The sequence below is a fragment of the Eptatretus burgeri genome, chromosome 9 (assembly GCF_056783735.1).
Source record: "Eptatretus burgeri isolate ZD-2024b chromosome 9, Ebu_testis_v1, whole genome shotgun sequence".
Taxonomy (NCBI): domain Eukaryota; kingdom Metazoa; phylum Chordata; class Myxini; order Myxiniformes; family Myxinidae; genus Eptatretus; species Eptatretus burgeri.
The window spans coordinates 77,087,709-77,107,708 of record NC_140969.1 but is presented as its reverse complement, the minus strand read 5'-3'; positions in this window follow the sequence as shown (position 1 = coordinate 77,107,708).

Sequence of the window (20,000 nt, the reverse complement as noted above, 5' to 3'; positions counted from 1 at the left end):
GTATGGAACTAAACCTTCAAGTTGATGAACTGGATTCAAACCTCTTATCCATTGAGGTAAGATTTTATTTTCCTATTATTAGTTCCTTTTAAACATCGACTCATTTAATAATTAAATAACTTAATTAATACATTATTATTTCCTCTCACAGGAAATTGTATCTGAAATGCAATATGAAAATACCGATTTTGCCACAACTTGGGGCGAAATTGTTGGCTTGGTTGAAGACCTTGTGAGCGACCAAGACCCACAGAACGAGCAAGACCTTGAGTGTGATGACTTTGGGGTTCCTTGGAACTCTCCGACTTGTATGGAACTAAACCTTCAAGTTGATGAACTGGATTCAAACCTCTTATCTGTTGAGGAAAGATTTTTTATATTCCTATTTTTAGTTCCTTTTAAACATCGACTCGTTTAATAATTAAATAACTTAATTAATACAGTATTATTTTCTCTCACAGGAAATTGTATCTGAAATGCAATATGAAAATACCGATTTTGCCACAACTTGGGGCGAAATTGTTGGCTTGGTTGAAGACCTTATGAGCGACCAAGACCCACAGAACGAGCAAGACCTTGAGTGGGAGGACTTTGGGGTTCTTTGGAACTCTCCGACTTGTATGGAACTAAACCTTCAAGTAGATGAACTGGATTCAAACCTCTTATCCATTGAGGTAAGATTTTATTTTCCTCTTTTTAGTTCCTTTTAAACATCGACTCGTTTAATAATTAAATAACTTAATTAATCCATTATTATTTTCTCTCACAGGAAATTGTATCTGAAATACGAAATGAAAATACTGCTTTTGCTACAACTTGTGGCGAAATTGTTGGCTTGGTTGAAGACCTGATGAGCGACCAAGACCCACAGAACGAGTTCGTCCTTGATGACCCAACCAAAGAGTTATACCTTGGAGACCAGCAAAATCCTGAAAAAGAGTTTTACAGCAATAGTACTCATTGTGAGTTATCAAGACAATACCCACTGAACAAGTTATACCTTGATGAGCCAGAATACAAGTTTTACCTTGGAGACTCACAAATTTTGAAAAAATCAGTAAATGAGTTCTGCCTTGATGGTTGAAATAACTACCTTGGAGACTCAGGAAAAGGGTTCTGCCAAGATGGTTCTAAATATGGGGCCTACCTTGGAGACTCACAAATTTTGAAAAAATTAGTAAATGAGTTATTTTTGGTGGTTTTAAATATGAAACCTACCTCGGAGACCTCACAAATTTTGAAAAAATCAGTAAATGAGTTCTGCCTTGATGGTTTAAATAACTACCTTAGAGACTCAGGAAAAGGGTTCTGCCAAGATGGTTCCAAATATGGGACCTACCTTGGAGACTCACAAATTTTGAAAAAATCAGGAAATGAGTTATCCTTTAGAGACTTTGTAAGTTGGTTTTATTTTGAAGACTTGAAATGTGGGTTCTGGCTTGATAACTCACAATGTGATACATATCTTGGAAACTCAACGGGAATGTGGTTATACCTTGAAGACTTGGAAAGTTGGGTTTATGTTGGACACTTGAAACTTTTTTGGAGACTTTTATTTATTTATTTATTTATTTATTTATTATTATTTTATTTATTTATATTTTGGAGACTTTTGGAGTTGCTATCACTCTTTGGGATCTAAACCTATCAATGTAGTTCTTTGTCGGATGGTGCTTGATGGGAGCAAGATCAAGAAAGTTCTGGGAAGAAAGTGCAGGCTTACTCCCCCTTTCTACATCATCAAACGTGAAAGCCTTAAAAGACAGAATTGGAAGAAGAGAAAAAAAGCATAAAAAATATACATTGTTCGTTCTGGAAAGAAAGTGCAGGCTTACTCCCCCTTTCTACGTCATCAAACCTGAAAGCCTTAAAAGACAGAATTGGAAGAAGAGAAAAAAAAAACGTAAAAAAAAAAAAAATATATATATATATAGGTGGAAATCTCATTTTGAAAAAGACATTGTGTTGGGCGAGGATTGAGTTGGGATTGAGATTTTGAATGTGAGGGTTGGGGTTGAGATTTTGAATGTGAGGGTTGGGACACACACACACACACACACACACACACACACACACACACACACACACACATACATACACACATACACACATACATACACATCAACAAACAAAGTTAAGCCTTGACTATTCAGTTGAGGATTCTGTGTTTGGGGTTCACAGGTCTAAGAACGTCCACCCCTTGACACACATTATACACTGTTATACACCTCGGACATGGCCCTCGAGTGTCCACAACGGTGTATCGTAGGAGGGAGTGAAGCGCCAACCCATTGCTCCCATTACACACACACACACACACAACACACACACACACACACACACACACACACACACACACACACACACACACACACACACACACACCAACAAACAAAAGTTAAGCCGTGACTATTCAGTTGAGGATTCTGTGTTTGGGGTTCACAGATCTAAGAACGTCCCCCTTGACACACATTATATACTGTTATACACCTTGGACTTGGCCCTCTAGTGTCCACAAAGGTGTATAGTAGGAGGGAGTGAAGGGACAACCCATTGCTCCCATGGGTATTATCTGCTTAGTTTTGTCTTTTGTAAGTCCTGTGAATAAAATGAACCTAAAATCTCATCCCCTTCCAAATCATATATCTTATAAGTCCAAGGAACCGTATCTATTATATCAACAATTTTAAAAAGTTCGTTCGTCCATCGTTTAGTATAACCCTTTTCAAAATGAGATTTCCACCTATATATTCTTACGATATCACCAACTTTGAACTTAGGTTTTCTGACATTAATCTCTTTTTCATATTTTAATTTTGTAAATGTTTCTGATGGTTTCATATTTGTTGACGTGTAAATCGTGTCATTATACTTATCCACAATATCCTGAATAAAAGATGACCATTGTTGTGAACGGAGTTGTGTGAATTTTTTATATAGTCTCTCTTTTAAGGTACAATTAAAACGTTCAACAACAACTGCCTTCCCTTCATTAAAGGTACTGTATAATGTAATACTGTTATTTTTTTAGAAAATTAATAAATGTCTTGTTATAAAACTCTCTACCCTCATCAGTCCACAATTTTTTAGGTTTTCTCTTCGTTTTATTAAATATCTGTTGAAAGGCGAACATAAGAGTATTTCCTGTTTTGTTTTTTAAAGGGACAACCCATGCGTATCGACTCCTCAAATCAATAACGGTTAAAGCATACTTGTACCCCTTATCATTATTGAGTTCAATCAAATCAGCGGACCAGATATAATCAACTTCCTTGGAATAAACTTTCCTTCTACGAAACTTTGTGAATATTGGTTTATGTAATTCATCAGCTAATTGCTCTTCAGTCTGAATGACATCATTAGAGCCTATAAGTTTTGTGAATTTCCAAGTCCAAGTTTCAATTTAGCACTCATCATCTTCTTCACAATGAAACGATCAACTTTTTCTCTCAAGGTTGGATTTTGTATCAGAGACAAATTATACAACATTTCTCTATCGGCTTCATGCTTTTCTTCCAAAGTTGTGGTATTCCCATAATCAATATCGTGTCTCATGCACACTTCATCAACTCTATTGATGGGTTTACTCCATGATTTAGGATTGTCTGCCTCATCTAATCTTTTATCCAAGTTTGTACCTGGACCACAGAAAGAATACCCTGGTAGATGTAATTCCCTGGTATTCCAGAAGTTGTAAATTTACTTCCAGATAAAAACTTTTGTATATCTCCTCGTTTGTGTTTGGAGATAAATTGATTTTTTTTTGAAGCACACACCAAACATATACCTTTTTGTATAACCCTGTTATTTTTACCTTTAATATATGAAATATTTTTCGTATTAGTTTTCTTTTTACATTTGAGACAATAACTCATTTATTTATCTGAAAAATTCCTGCAGAGTGCAAAAACCTTTTTAGTTTCCAACATGCACATTTGAATCTTAATTTTTAAAACATAAAGAATCCTTAGAAATGCCTTCACTCTCTCCTCCATTTATTTAAGAAAAAAAAATGAAAAACTTGAATTAAAATGAATATCTTGTCGATGTCAATAGTCTTGTCGAAAGTATTGCAAATAGACTTGTCAATTCTTTGTTTTCCTCCTCGGTGGGTTGACTTATTTTCTGTAATACCACCAATCTTTTTTTAATCTCACTGGTTTCCATATTTTGATATTTATTTTGTCTCGCTCTTTCCTCCCTCTCCTTCTCCCTCTCCTCCCTCTCCTTCTCTCTCTCCTCCCTCCCCTTCTCTCTCTTCTCTCTTTTTCTTTTTCTCCTTCTATTTCTTCTCCCTCTCCTCCTTCTCTCTCTTCTCCTTTTCCTCCTCTTCCCTCTCTTCTTCAACTCCCTCCTCATCCCTTATTATCCTTGAATCGCTTACACCCCATAGAATATCATACATATATTCATCAGGATTTCTTTTTATTCCTGTATCCAAAATAATTTTTTTTACAACAGGAAACCAATAAAATTTCTTTTGAATTTCTAAAAGAGCCTTACCTTTTCTTAACTTCATAATTTTTTCATTATTTAACATTCTAATTAAATCTAAAGTTGTCGGTTTATCAACATCAGCATAATGCCAATCTTTTATTGAAAATACCTCATTCTTATGTTGTAGAACATATTTATTAAAATACCGAATACCCTTTTCTTGAAGGTATGCTTGGACACAGAAATGATAATTTTCTTGAAGCCTTCTTGCTGTCATTTATGTATTAGAAACTATATGTTAGAATAATATTATGGCACGAAACACCTCCCCATCTTCCCATAGTTAAATCATTTTGTATTTCCTTACTTATTATATATAATCCTGTTTTTTTCTGTTTTCATGATATAAACAAGGGCAAAACCATTATTATATTTACCCTTATTAAATTCTTTTATTTGTTGTTTACTAATCGTGGCCCCACAAAACTAATTCTCGATACCAAGTGGATAATATTCTTCCTTACGAGACTGATTTAATTGTTCCAGCTCTTCGAGGTCAATTTTAAATGACCAATTATACCCTAAATCATTCATATCATACCCCCATTGTTCTATTCTCATACAAACGATACGCCCTTCTTTATAAAAATTTATTTTAATTTGAACTGTGAATTCTGTATGACCTGGAGATAATATCAACACTTGTGTATCTTTGAAATATACGGCCATTTTATGTAAGGATATATATTGTGATAAATCGCTTAATCTCACCAAGTCATTCGCGTCAGTCGGGCTTGGATAATTTTTTAATTTATAAGCATTTTTCATGTTAATGTTTTTGCTTATATTATATTTATGTCGTTCAGCCTGTGCCTTTGTGTAATAATTTGATAAATCAATATCCAGTTCTTGGGATACACCAAAGATAGAACCATCTTTACGAACATAAGTCATTTATATTAGATTATAAATAATATCATAAATTTTTTATATTTGTTGAGTTGAAATAACACATATAGACATAATTGACCACAACACTTGGAATTTAATTCTTGGACTTGAAATGTTTGATAAACACCATTCTATAAGAATTTTATGACTTCAACAGGTGGTGGAAGACCAAAACTATCAAAATAATATTTGTCTTGACAATTAAAAATACAAACCCAATGAGAACCGTTCCCATTATTATCTTCTAAGTTCATAATAATATTCTTTTTATGTTTCGGCACATTTGTTAATTCATCTCTCATACAAATAACCACATTATGAATTTTTAATTTCTTACAATATTTGTCAAGTTGAAAATTTGATGTTGTATTCTTTCCAAATTCTTAAAACCACTCATCAATGCTCATTTATTTATTAGAAAGATATAATCCATTACCTCTTTTCGTTAATTTTACACCTGCTTGTGCTATAGAAGAAAGCACATCTCCAACTAACAATCTCGCTTTATCAGGGAGACCTTCAAGTTTTTCAGCAAAATCTAGAATTACACCACTTCCACTAATTTGTTTCTCCAACTCTTTGTTATGTCTTTCCAATTCTTTTTGAGCCTGGAGTTGAGCCTTCCTTTCGTTGGTAGTTTTCAACACTGTTGAAATACCACCCGTCAATGCTCCAACCGCACTTAAACTAGCAAATAAAGGAATTAGAAATGGGAGAAATCCTCCACTCGTCTCTCTTATTGAATATTTTTTCAACATTTGTTTTGTCATTTTAATTTTAAGTGAGCCAGTGTCATTCAAGATTTTAACCTGTTCTCTTGTGAGCAAAACATCAATTCTTACTGCTCCTTTTCTCTGAATTGTATTAACGTTAATCGTATAAGGCTTTTGATTTTGAACACAAGATGATAGTTTATGAAGATTGATTTGATTAACATATACCCCTGTTGGTACTTGGTGTTGGTTCTTCCAAAAGCAAACAATATGTATCAACTTCTTCACTCTCTCCTCTTTCAATGTATAGGGAAGTATCCACTCGATTAGACTTTATAGTTTCCTTTTGAGCGCTCAGGTCAAACGCATAGATTGTATGCAAACTTTTAAATGCTGTCATATCCAAAATAGGTTCTTTATTTCCATTACTTTCACACACCTTTTGGTAAGACTTGTATGCTTCAGCAAAATCATTTTTTTCCCAATTAATTTCCAATCTATCTCGTGAATAAAATGTTCCATCTAGAGAAACGCGAAGTTGTTTCACCTTGGCATTATCATTCAATGCATTACTCTTATCAGTCGCAGTATCACCATCTGGCTTTTTAAAAATGATCCACAGATATCGTGGCTTTCCTTCCAGAACACCCAAATTCCACGTGTAAGTGGTTTGGTTGAGTTTAACGTGTTGACATCTTCTTTTGAGGTATGATACACTGAGTGGTTTCTTTGAGTTAAGTCTTCCATTCAACATCTCTTCTGTTTTAAGATTAGGAGTATTTTCATTATCATTCCTTTGTAGTTGAAATCGAATTTTAAGACCATACAGAACTTTATCATGATCACAAAATCCAAATATACCTTTAAGAGGAACTGCCACAGTAAAACTATTAACTGCTTTTGTATCATCATTATACGCTCCTTTTCTTTGAGAAAATCCAGGGTCTGTGTTTGTTCCCGTTGACATATCAGGAATAAAACCTTTGACAGACCCCTTTCCCATTCTATCACTGAATGTATAGAGTGTAAATTTCATCATTTCAGATACAGCAGAGACATAATCAACTGCTTCAACTTCTTGTGTTCCAATATACAAACGCACACAATCAAACATTTTCCAGAAGAAATCATTTATGAGTGTAGCGTTTGTGTTATTCCCAGCCTTAGTAAATTTAAATTTACACAACAAGAAACTTTCGGATAGATTCAAATAGGTTTGTTGATTATTTATTTCAAAACTTTTTGTACCATTCCTATTCCAGTCTGTTCCAGTTATTGCATTTACCTTGAAGTAATCTTCTTTTTTAGTGGAGTTTGAGATAATAATAGTATCATCCAAATCATAGATATTATCAATTGCTTCCATACTTGTATTTATTTAGGAAAAAAGATGTTAAAACTTTTGAAACCCTGATCCAAGTATTCGAATTATTTTCTGTCGTTCTTGGGGGGACAACTCAGTTTTGCCTTTCTTAATTTCTTTTATTGCTTGTAATTTATGAGATTCCTTCTGGGCATCTTTTATGCTCTTTACAGCACCTGCTACATTTCCCACAGCAGAAGCAGTTGAACCAATTAGATCTTTATGTTAAAGAATAGTTGAACCAATACCCATGAGAGTATCAATTATCCCATCTCCTCTAAATTGATGTCCAACACCCTTTGTCTCTTAGGTTTATAGTATCCTCTACCAAGATGCATACCTTCACCCTTGTAGTATGGGGAAAGGAACATTCCATCCCCTGTAATTATTTTATATTTTCCCAACTCGTGTTTCCTCACAATAACCATCGTATTTATTTATTGGAAAACTTCATGTAGGTGAATTCTGATGGATATAACTTCTCCATTAAAAGAAATCATACGATTATCTTGGTCGGTTATCCTAAAATTTACTCTGTGTCTGGTTTTTCCTGACACAGGGAGATAAACCAAATTTTTGGGTTCCATGTTGAATTTATAACCAATTGGGGTTGAGTATGCGCTGAACGAAAATATTGTATTTGTTTTTATTCCATCATTATAAGCACCATCAATCAAATCACAGTGAATTAACACCGAATTTATTCCTGCGGATATTTGAATGACATTATCACTGTAAAACGTCCCATTAATTTCAATATTTTTTGAGGAGAAACCCAATAACTCTCTAAATGAATTATCAAGTGTGAAATCAACCTTGTAGTTATTTTTAACTTTCATCGTTGATTTTGAAGTATGTTTTTGAATGTCTATAACAATATTTTTTGGTTCATCACCCTGTTCTTTCATAAGACGAGCAATTTCGGAAGATATTTGAGAAATCTCATATGCTCCGGGTGAGACTGTTATCGTTTTGTATCCAATTCCGGGATTATAACTAAACTTGTCATTTTTATCAGTTATATTAAATAATGTATTATAAGTTTCCATGGACAATAAAGATGCCTTATATTCTTTTGTTGGGTCAAGTTGTAGTGGGTATGGGAATGAAGATGTGTGGTCACTTGTTGTGAAATTAAAACTCAGGATTGTGCTTCTCATCTTATTTAATATGAGATAAAATGTCTTTATATTGATATTTATTAATTATTTTCATGTTCATCAAATTGTCTAAAATGGCTGATGCTTCATTAAAACAATTGTTATTTCCAGCCTTCTTACTACCGAACAACAATAACAGTCTATTAACTAATTGCGATGGGTCATTTGGAAGAAAACTAATACCTGAACCAAAGATACTTAAAGCCTGAATAATGTGTTTCTCCTTCTCATTTTTCCTACTTTTACTAGAAATACTAACCCTATAATTTAGAGTGTTCAGCAGATCAATATATACTCTATCATCATTATTTTTCATATCCAATGGTTTATCAATATACTTTGATTCATCCCTCACAGTTGAACCTTGTCTTCCATCTTTTGTGAGAAGAAACATTAATCTCAGAGTTAATTTAACAGGGGGTTGAGCAGAACCCAAGAACCTGAATTCATCATTAAATATCAATACCTTTTCTTGAACAAGATGAAATATTGCTGGTTGTTCTGTTGGAATGAGTCCTGCTTTGGTTTTTGAATCCGCTGAATAATCATTGTTTTGAAGAGCATTCACAATATAATCAGTGGGTCGATTAATCTCTTCCAGTTGTTGAAATAAACCTTCATCATCATATTCTAATTCTCCGAAATGCTCTAATTCTTCCTCCGTCATTTGATCAAAATCTTTTAACATTTGAAGTTTTTTTAGGAGTATATTCTACTGTGGGAACTGTTGAAACATCTTTCATTTTTTCTTGGGAAGTTTTTAAAAGTGGTTTAAAAAATTTCTCTTGTTTTCTTTCAACTGCTTCTTCGCCCGTTAGTTTCTGTCTGCGTTTCTTCTTTATGTCTTCATGTTGTTTTACAACTTTTGAAACCAACTCTTGATGTTCCTTAAATCTTCTTGCCCTTTCTTTTGCATCCATTTATTTATTGGAAAATATCATTTAATGAATTGTAAAGATCAACAGGGAAATTTTCCTTTTCTTCATCATTCAAGTAGATGTGTTCAAATAAATCCTTTTCTTTAAATATTTCATCAAATTCTTTATTAACATTAATGCGAGTTGTAATTTCTTCTTCACTAATACTTGCATCACTGCTTTTCATACGTTTGCATTGAGTTTCTTCATCAACATCAAAACCGAATGATAAAATCTTCACTCCGCTCAGATGTTTAATAATTTGTCTTGTTCCTTCTGGATTAGTTTCTAATATCCCAAGACCACCAGATTTTAGTTTCCTTAACTCACTCTTACAATGTGAATATTTTGTTGTACCAAGAGAAACCTCCTCAAATATTTGACCTTCATTCCTCAATAGCATATGTTCCTCCACTGAAATATAGTGATAATCTTCACCTTTTACTTCTCCAGGTCTTATTGCTCTAGTTGTTGTTGATACAATGCGTATCACGGGGTGTTTTTTAAGTAAATTTACAATATTCTCATTTGTACTACACAAGAACCTTGATTTATGAAAGTTTTTTCCAGAAGCAGATTTACCCACAAGATTTATAATAATAGTTGTCATTTATATATGTAATTGTTTATAAAACAAAAAATATATCCCTTAATATCTCATCTTGTTTCACAACAATATATTTATATTTTTCAGTCGTGTGCTTCATGTAATCCCCAAATTTCTTTTTACGACATAATGAAGAACAATTATCTCTCCAAAAATTATTGATATCGATTCAACTTAACTTGAATAAAATAAAAGCATTAGCATTGTTTCTGATGGAAAGACGAGGAAGTTGAAAGTACGACTGACTAAGATAAATACAATTACAAGAAGAATGTCTCCCTCTTGTGTAGTAGCTGCACATTCCCGTTTGGTTTCTCTCATTAACACAATCATCAAAGATAACGAGGTTCTTTTTTGATTTATCCAAATCTTGGGGAGACGGTATATCATCCGGATTATCACGAAGAATACAAGTTATCAGATTTGATTTCTTTTTACATCTCTGTGTATCACAAAATAGTTGAATTATATCTTCAATGTTATAATCATTTAGGTTTTTTTGAAGTTTAAATAAACCTATTATAACTTCTTTTTGAAGACCAGCATTAAAACCTTTTGAGTAGTTGATACTCTGGTTGAAAACTCGACTTTGTGAAAATTATTAAATTATCATAATCTAAAAAGTTGGGAGTGAGGAGCATCTTTAAAAGTAACCAGGTTTTTCCACATCCACTTGAACCAACTATGAGACATCTTAATGAATTTGGGAGATTTTTATGGTTGTTAAATTTTATCTTATTTTCCAAAATGGGTAAAAAATCATTCATTTATATATTTGGAAAACAGGTTATTTAATTTATTATTGGCTTTTTTCGAAATTCTATATTTTATCCTAAGTTCAGGTTTAATTTCAAGATAATCCATTATTTTATTTATACAATATCTTGTGTTGATATTTCCCTGAAAATCACATCCATGAATAATATATAACAACAATCCTTTGAACATTTCTCTAATACGTTCAGTTTCTTCCCTTGTAAGGAAAGGTGTGTTATCACCCTCATACTTTACATTCATTTCTCTAATCAATCTTGTAAATTAATTCATTTTTGGTGCAAATCTAAAAGAATTATTTTCCTTTTTATATTTTTTATTATCATTAATTAGAAGATAATCACAGAATATACATTGTTTTTAGGCTTTTGACTCTGTGTTTAATCCCCGTCTTTCACACGCAGGACAATTCTCAAATTTGTCATATGGAGAATCAAGAAAGTCTAGCATATTTATAAAGTAAAACTTTATTTAAACTGAAATTCATCTATACTTTCAGTTGTATATTGACTCATATTTAATAATATTACCATCGATATCGATATACTTTTTTTCATTATCAGATTCAACGAGAACATTTTTTATATTAAAGGGAATTTTAAAATGAATGTTAATTACTATTAAACGAAATGTCATTTCACCTGATATATTAACATCCTTTATTTCATCAGGATTTACATATTTATGGTTGTTGAAAAAAATACAAATTTCTCCTTGCATATTACAGATGGTCTTATCTTTTCTTTCTAAAGCTTCATCCATCAGGTTTTTGTTTTTTGATACTTTTTCTTGTTTCATTGCTTTTTCTAGTTTTGAATATATTACCAGAAGGAGAGGAGAAACTTTTGTTAGAGATACTTTAATTGATGTTCTACCAGGTATACTAAAAGCCCTTCCACTGAAGGAAATTGACGAACTCATCATATCCACCATAATTGTTTTTATCCAATAGTTGTTATATTTATCTTTGTTCAATTTTACATCCTTGACATATTTCTCAGTATCTTTAACAAATGAAGAGATTGATTGAAAGTTGTCTTTTATGTCTTGAAACATTGTATTTATTAAGTGAAAAAGTTGGAGGATAAAATGGTTTTAAGCACAGATTCACCTGTAAAATAAACGAAATTTTCATCAAGAAAAATTTAGTTTAAGCAAAGATTTATTATATAAATATGGTGAATACCACATACTGCGATGCTTGTAATCACAAATATAAACATTATAGAAAACGCCTCCGAACCAACAAACACACATTTAATCTATTTCATAAAATATCTCCTCTTGAGTTTGAAAGAAAACATTGTGATATCTGTTCAAAGGATGTTTTGAAGAGACGTTATAATAGACATCTTCAATCACAAAAACACAAGAAAAATGAGTTTAAAGTAAAGGGAGACTATTTTATTGAAAACACTGATGGGGCATTTAAAGGGCATATAAAAATAAGGATTTTTCAATTTGGAGAACCTGGTCCATCATCAATAGCTGAATCAATTGAAATAGTGAAACCTGATGTTGAAAAGGTTATTAAAAAGACATTAAAAGAAATGAAAACTTTAAAGTTTTATATGGGAGTGAAAATGAATATGAAAAGACAAGATGAAGAACAAACTCCTTATATGAGAACAGATCTTCATTTTATAACATCATTTCAAGATTTTTTGAATAGTGGGGTTTATGAAGAACTATCAAAACAAGAGGAGGATGTTGATAATACAGTGGTAGGAAGTGGATTCAATATTTAAAAAAATCATCTTTTTGAGATACACATTCTAAAATCAAACCCTCTTAAAGCTTCTTCTTATATTGAATTACCAAAAGAAATAAAACTAAAGAAGGTAGTTGTTAATATTAAGAACAATGATAATAAATGTTTTCTCTGGTCTGTTGTTGCTCACTTTCATCCACCAAAATGTAATTCAGAAAGAGTAAAACAACATATAGAAATGTGAGAATACCTTGGACATTAAAGATTTTAAATTCCCAATGCCACTAACAGATATTCCTAAATTTGAGAAAAAGAATAATCTTTCTATTAATGTATATGGATCAACGGATACAAACAAAGTTCAAATATTAAAAATTTCAAACAACTATAAAAATGAAGAAACACACATTGATCTTTTATATTTTAGTGTTGGAAATAATTCACATTACACATACATCAATAATTTATCAAGATTAATCTCTTCTCAGGTATTCAGAACAGCAAACAAAATATATCCTTGTAAGCGATGTCTTAATTCATTTCATACAAAAGAACGATTATAACAACATTCAAAATATTGTAGTAATCATAAATCAGCTGTAATTGCAATGCCTAAACTTGGTGAAAAGATTTATTTTGAAGATTATAATAAATCTATCATGCACCCATTTGTGATATACGCTGATTTTGAGTGTATCCTTAAAAAGATAAATACTGCTTCTCCAAATCCAAAATAATCATATATAAATAAATATCAAAAACATATTCCTTGTGGTTTCTGTTATTATATCAAATCATCTGTTGGAGAAAAGTATAACAAACTTGAACATTATAGTGGAAAAAAAGCTTCACAAGAGTTTGTAAAACGATTAGAAAAGGATTGTAGAAGACTCACTAAATTAATGAAAGAAACAAATGAACCGATGAAATTAACCAAAGAAGAAAAATTAGAATTTAGAAAGAACAATATCTGTCATATTTGTGAGGGGGAAATTAAGGAGTCTAAAGTTAGGGATCATTGTCATCTTACTGGTAAATATAGAGGTCCCGCTCATTCCTGTTGTAATCTTAATTATAAATTACCTTCTTTTATTCCAGTCTTTCTTCACAACAGCGCCAACTATGATACACATCTATTTATAAATGAACTTTCAAAAACACCAGGGAATATTTCTGCCATAACAAACACAAGTAAAAAGTATATTTCATTTTCAAAAATGATATTCACAAAACCTTTAACTCGCATTAGGTTTCTAGATTCTTACAAGTTCATGGGAACTCCACAAGCCCACCTCACATCAAATCTAAGCTCCACGGACTCTTTTCCAAATCTTAATTCATTCTTTCCAAAAGAGGAAATTCTCACTAAAGAGGAAATTCAGATTAAAGAGAGAATTCAAAGTAAAGAGGAAATTCTAATTATGAGGAAATTAATGAAGAAATTCTAACTGAAGATGAAATTCTAATTATAAAGAAAATTCGAACAATGAATGAAATTCTAACTAAAGAGGAAATTCTGATTAAAGATGAAATTCTGATTAAAGAAGGAATTCTCACGAGAGAGGAAATTCAAACAAGGAATGAAATTCAAAGTAAAGAGAAAATTCTTACAAGTAAGGGAATTAATCCTTATGATTATATGGATTCATTTATGAGATTTAAAGAAACACAACTTTCTTCAAAAGAAAGTTTCTATAATAACCTTTATGAATAAGAGATAAGTGATAAGGAATATAAACACGCACAAGAAATATGGAAAACATTAAAGATAAAGAACCTTGGAGAATATCATGATTTATATCTAAAAACAGATGTTTTATTGTTAGCTGATGTGTTTGAAGCTTTTAGATCACTCTGTCATAATAAAAATTGTTATGGATTAGATCCTGCCCACTATTTCACAGCTCCTGGTTTAGCTTGGAGTGCAATGTTGAAAATGACAAAACAAGATATAGATTTAATCAGTGATGTTGATATGCTTTTGATGATTGAGAAGTCCAAGAGAGGTGGAATATCACAAGTATGTTCAAAAAGATATGCTAAAGCAAATAATAAATATCTTCCAAATTATGATAGTGAAAAAGATAGTAATTATTTGATGTATTTTGATGCTAATAATTTGTATGGATGGGCAATGTCTCAATATCTGCCTTATGGTAAATTAGAGTGGGTGGAAGAAAAGGATTATGAAAAGGCTTTGAAGAATATTGTTATTTCTTCTCAAGAGGAATTGAATGACGAATAAGAAGGTTATTATTTTGAAGTTGATTTGAGGTACCCGAGTGATCTTCATAATAAGCATAAAGACCTTCCTTTTGCATGTGAGAAAGAAACCCCAAAGAAAGAATGGTTCAGTGATTATCATAAAAGTTTTAATATTAAAGGCAAATCAACAGAAAAGTTATTAACAACATTCTATGATAAAGAGGGATATGTTTTGCATCAGAGAAGCTTAAAACAGTTTTTGAGAGAAGGATTGAGAGTCGCTAAAATTCATAGAGTTTTAAAATTTAAATAAAGTCCTTGGATGAAAAAGTATATTCAATTCAATACAGATATGAGAGCAAATACAAAAGTAAAATTTGAAGGGGACTTTTATAAATTAATGAATAATGCTGTATTTGGAAAGACTATGGAAAATGTTAGAAACAGGCAAAACAGTAGATTCGCAACATCTTGGAAAGAAGCTTCGAGATTGATAAATAAACCAAGTTTTGAGAGAGAAGAGGTTTTTTCAGAGAACTTTTCTGCTATTCATATGAAAAGTAAAGTATTGTAATGGATAAACCAATTTATATTGGAACAGCAGTTCTTGATTTATCAAAGATATTGATGTATGATTATTTGTATAATGAAAAGAATGAATATACTTAAAGAAAGTATGGTGAAAATGTTTCATTGTTGTATATGGACACTGATAGTTTTATCCTCGATATTAAAACTGATGATGTTTATAAAGATATGAAGAAAAATATTGGAGAATATGATACAAGTAATTTCAGCAAGAAGAGCGAGTTATTTTCTAAAAAGAATGAAAAGGTTATTGGTAAGTTTAAGGATGAGTGGGTGGAAAAGTAATGAGTGAGTTTATTGGATTGAGAGCAAAGGCTTATGCTTATAAGTATGGTGATCAGATTGATAAGAGGTTAAAGGGAATAAAGAAATATGTAATGAAGAAATCAATAACTTTTAGAAATTATTGTCATTGTTTTATGAATAATAAAGAAGAATATAGGAAAATGAATACAATAAGAAGTTATAAACATAACATATATAGTGAAGAAGTAAATAAAAAGGCATTAGGAGCCTTTGATGATAAGAGATTTATTTTAGATAATGGAATAGATTGTGTTCCATATGGATATTGTATGATAGAGTGTATAAAATAGATTGTGTTTTAACAATGGGAAGATGGGTTAGGGTTTTGTAAGGGCTACCGCCGCCCAAAATATCAAATAAGTCTTATTGAAAAAATAACTAAAACAAAGGTAAATAAAACAAATAAGCGAATCAATTTAAAAACTAGAAAGTTAGAGGATGTAAAGAAAAAAATGAATATCCTTGAATGGACTGAAAACTTTGATGGTTATCAATTGAACAATGAAAAAACAATTTACTATAATCTCAAAATGATATGTGGCTCAGGAGGTGGTCAAACAAGAGCATTAAGAGAAGTTTATCATTAAGTAATGGCACAAAAGGGGTATCTTAAAAAATATAAAGATTCAAATGTTTTGTTTTAAAATATTTAGATGGGGATTATTGTGCAAAGAAAATTAAACTATTGAAGGAATTTGAGAATGAACAAATCTTTATAGGTTCAATGAGTGAGCTAAACAATATGCATTGGTTATTTGATAAAGAGTGTCCCGAGGCTGAGATGTTTCAGATAATTCTTTAGAATCACCTTTAACAAATCACATTACTACTTTGCTACTTGAACAAATCTTTATCTTATTGCATGGGTTATTTGAAAAAAAAAAGTGTCCCCAGGTTAAAAGGGGAGACAAATAAATATACCTTGGGATAAAAAGGGGGTTTATTTTTTAGGGAAAAAATATGAATCGCTGAAAATCCCCCATTCATTTACATGGGGAAAAGTGAGCCAGAATCAGTATATTCACCCTACATATATACATATATATATATATATATATATATATATATATATATATATATATATATATATATATTGTGACATCCACGGGACTTGAACAGTCCCGTCAACGTAGAATGAGCCGAAACGATGGAGGCAGTTTATTTATTTATAACCCAAACATGGCGGTTCTAATCGCTCTATCGAAAACGGGACGAGGAAGGTGGCACGAGTCACTTTTCACTGAGTTGATGATGTTTATTTGTTTTTATTATTACCAGAAATAACAAGACTCGGCAAGAAGAGGGATCCGGGGCGATTCGACGGGATTGTGTGGGATCGGACGTGGGGAAAAACACAGACAATTCCAATGAATATACAGATTTCAATCCCTCTAAGGCGCCAAGCACACACACACACACATACACACACAAAACGTAGCTATTTCTGGTGGTCAGGCTGGACCGTGGTGTGGACGCAACTGTCCCTGGATCAGCGTCGGACGAGCTGGCCTTGCTCTCGTCAGGGGGGCAAGAGAAACCGTAGTGCTGTCGACCTTCTGGTCTTGGCCCAAGTCCGCTCACAGCCGCCAGGGAACCAGTTCTGGCACCAAGTTGCGAGCAGGAGAGGGAGGCAGGTCCGCCCGCCGTTCGACCCCGTACTCCAAGTCAGCAGAACCCCAGAGCCAACCAATGTGAGGCACGAGGCTCAGCAAGGCTCCAAGACACGATCAAGAACACGATCGAATCAGCACAACAACAAGGACGCTCTCCGCGCAGCAGCCTCTACACCAAAAAAACACGATCTCTTTGGTTGTGATCTTCTTCCTCTTCCTTTTCGACCCCGAACAGAACCTTTTTATCCTCCTGTCCTCGTCACTTCCAATCGAGCCGTTTATTGGCCCACCGCCGTCGCCTTCTGCCAATCGTGATCACGGGGCGGAGCCATCCGCTGCACTGTCCTGTGACGTCACAGCCAGTCTCCAGAGAATACCGAAAGGGGTTTACGCAGACACACTTACCCTATCCCGTGTCCCTATCTAATTACGTGACAATTATCATTTCCCCCCTTGAAGAAATGAACATTTACTAGACAACTTATCACCACTGAATTGCTACTTATTACATCGAGATCCTGGTAAACTCGAACAGCATGGCATACCTAATTAAACATCCTAATTACCCTTTGAATGCATACCCCCCCTCAAACGTAACACTGCCCCCTCCTCTGGTACCGCAGCTCCTGCAAGGTATATCACAGGCGCTACCGTACCAGCCTTAACACTTACTGACTCACACCTATTTAACCTAACGAAATAAAGTAGGAGGGGCAATGGGCAGCGAGTCGCAGCTAACTTACCTATCCTGCTTAATGTACTACCCCCTTATGGCCTTATCCTCGCCTAAACAATCATTCGTTTTTATTTATTTTTTTTTTTATCACATGAGAGCACTGAGCGAAGTTGCACTCCATCCTCTGGATCATCGCTCTTGCCCAGCACTCTTCCAGTGATCTGGGGAGGGGAACAAAAGGTTCCACAAAAACACAACACTTATACTTTACATTCCTACTCTTAGCCTTAACGACACTATTCACAGGATATTTACACTTGACCGCCTCCCCCAGTGGATGCTAATAGACCCAGCGTTACCTGGGGAGCCAATTTTCAAATTTGCTTGCCCCAAAATTATGCGGACATCATGCCCTTGCTGCACCTGTCAAGTTGTGCGGGATCGAGTGGGACCCATACATCTTCACAAAACTCACACCATGGTCATCATCACATTTCTAGGTCATGGTCCTCATTTTAATCATGCAGGCTGAATCCCGTCGTGGCCGTGGGGTGGGTTACCACAAGATGATGGGGGCATCTCAGGTGCAACCATGCCCACAGGTAAGCTTTAGTCCAACCCGGACGTTTCTCCGCCCCGCTCCCTTTGATTCCCTCCCCCCTGGTAGCCATCAGCTCTAATCCGTAGAACACTCTGGAAGGGGTCTCACTGGCTCCTCTGGCCTTCCTGGGTCGCCAAGGTCCTACCCGCCTTGGTCGCCCAAACAGACCCTCTCCCAGTTGGCTCCAGACACTGTCACCATTAGCCACCAGGGGTGAATCTCCTTGAAGTGGGTCGCAATTCCCGCTCACCGTGAGCTTCAGAAATCCCTGTGGACAAGCACATCATCCCCACCCACAAAACCAACATGACTCCCCCACCCCATCGGCCTTACATGTGACACCTGCATTTCTAACACTTCGCCGACCATGACCTTCCCTATTACCACACCATGTCCAATAAAAAATCAATGTGTGCACCATACATTTCACTTCTTAACTTAAAACAACTCACACAGCACTTCTCACCCGATCCAGGCACCAGCCATTGGACAGCCACTTGTGCCCGCTTTGTTACCAATTACCCACTGTCCCGATTGTCACTCTAAAACCCAGCAGAACTCACAAACCCATGCCAATTTTCCCACAATTCATTTTTTTCCACCAAAGGAGGCACTTCGCCACAATCTCACCAGCCGTGCATGGCCCTATATGCTCAGCCCGATCTAGTCTCCCGGACCCCCGACGGTGATCTCCGGACCCGACCTATGAAAGGGCATCTCGGATAGACCTGGCGGTTCAGCAGGAGGATTCACCCTCTCCGAGTCTAAAAGTCTATTGGAGGGTCCCTCCATCGCCGGGTACCGGCAATATCGTTGCATGTGTCCTCTTCGCCCGCACCGGAAACAACTCCCCATAAAAGGCCCCCTGAGTATCGGTGAAATGTCTCTTCCGGTTCCGGACCGCCTCGGCCATAATCGAATTGCTCTATTGGCTGGGCTGGACCCCGCCGCTTTGGCGCACTAACTACCGGATTACCCTTTATCAAACTTGACAGTTTCTGGCAAATTTCCTGAAACATTTGGGTAATGCCAATTTCTCCCAGCCCCCCTCCCTGATCCTGGATCTCCGCCTGTCGGATCGTCACCGATGGCCTCTCTGGAACCCGACCCGGCCGACTCCACGAGGCCAGCCTGGCTGCGCACTCGGCCGCTCGGTGCATGGTGGGTGGATCCTGTAGCTCCACTAGCGCTAGGACCTCAGGGTCAGGAAGAGCAGCTAAAAATTTCTCGAGTGCCAGTCTGTCCCATGCCTCCACTGTAAGGTCCCGATACGCGATCCTGACTGATTGGTAAATGTCCTGTACCAGCTCCTGCACTGTCTCACCCGGCTTTAATCTGCGGTGCTGGAGCTGGGCCCGCACCAGATAACAGTTTGCCG